Raw genomic sequence first — 1,808 nt, 5'->3', positions numbered from 1 at the left:
TGGCTCAGTAGGATAAGCGTTTGCCTGGCAAGCGCAAGGGCCTGAGTTCAATCCCTGGTTCTGCCAAAAAAGAAACAAACAAACAAACAAAAAAAAAAAAAAACCAGAACAAAATTCAGAAACAAAGGCAGAAACAGGATAACATGCAACAATCATATGTTCCAGATTTTCAAAATGAGAATAGCTGATTAACCATGGTTGACATATTATCTATTTTCATCATCAAATCTGCTGCTCAGATTAACAGATATAGTTAGATAAGATTGTGTTGGGTTTTTTTTTTTTTTTGCGGTACTGGGGGTTGAACTCAGGACCTTGAGCTTGTCAGGCAAGCGCTTATTCTACTGAGCTATCTCCCCAGCCCAGTTAGATAAGTTTGGACATATGATTGAATGTTACCACTTGCTTTTAAGAAGCAAGTTTTTTGTTTTTGTCTTTTTCCTTTTATTACCTTTTTATTTTATTTATTTATTTATTTATTTATTTATTGTGTGTGTGTGTGTGTGTGTGTGTGTGTGGCCAGCCCAGCCCACCAGGGGGCGGGCTGGCTGGCATGTGGTGCTGGGGATTGAACCGCGGTCCCTGTGCTTTGCTGAGCTTGTTCTAAGTAGGTGCTTTAGACCACTGAGCCATCTCACCAGCCCCTTTTATTATCTTTTTTAAAAATTATTTTAAGGAGATTAATTGATATGACATTAGGTATGGTACACATTTAGAAGATCAAGATGACAGGTAGGGGCTGGAGAGATAACTCAGTAGAATAAGCGCTTGCTTGTCAAGTGCAAGGTCCTGAGTTCAATTCCTGGTACTAAAAAAAAAAAAAAAAAAAAGATGACAGGTATTCAAGCATGGTTTTTGTATTATGCATTACTGTCCTCAATGTAGCTCCTTAATTTGCAGGTATAAGCATACAGAATTAGTCAAGGTTAAAATTCTACACATTAACTGTTATTTCTAAAAAAACTGATGGAAATTCTCAGTACAATCACCTCAAACATCCTGTATATATATTTGTATGTTTTTCCCCTAACTTTTTTCTTATCTTTTCTCCCTAAGAGCTAAAAATTCAGGGTCCCAAAATTTAAAGACCCACTCCAAAAATGGGCATCTGAGATGAATACACACTTCTCAGAGGATGAAACACAAGAGGCAAATAAATATCTGAAAAAATGCTCCACATCACTGGCCATTTGAGAAATGCAACGTAAAACAACACTGCGATACCATTTCACCCCAGAAAGAATGGCTATTATAAAGAAATCGCTAATAACAAATGCTGGAGAGACTGCAGGGAAAAAAGAACTCTTTTCCATTGCTGGTGGGAACACAGACTGGTACAACCACTATGGAAATCAGTGTGGAGACTCTTCAAAAAACTAGGACTGGAAATCCCATTCAGCCCGGCTACTCCCTTCTGAGTATTTTCCAAAAATATTATACTATAGTGATATATGAGCACTCATGTTTATAGCAGTACAATTTGTGATAGCCAAATCTTAGAAACAACAAAAATGCCCATCAATTGAGGAACGAATGAAAATGATGAGGCATTTTTATACAGTGGAGTATTACTCAGCTATAAAGAAAGACAAATTCAAAGGCTACATATATAAGTGGATGCAACTACAGGCTCTACTCATAAGTGAAATAAACCAGACCCACATGTGTAAATATCATAATCTTCCTAGTGTAAGACCCCAAAAGAAGAATTAAAACCTGAAAGGTATAACAGATACAGTAAAATGGAAAGAAATGGAATTTAAAAATTAAACAACTGGGGGCCGGGGAGCTGGCTCGGTGGAATAAGC

The sequence above is a fragment of the Octodon degus genome, unplaced genomic scaffold (genome assembly GCF_000260255.1).
Source record: "Octodon degus isolate 3935 unplaced genomic scaffold, OctDeg1.0 scaffold00035, whole genome shotgun sequence".
NCBI lineage: Eukaryota > Metazoa > Chordata > Mammalia > Rodentia > Octodontidae > Octodon > Octodon degus.
Note: the sequence above shows the minus strand (reverse complement) of the source record.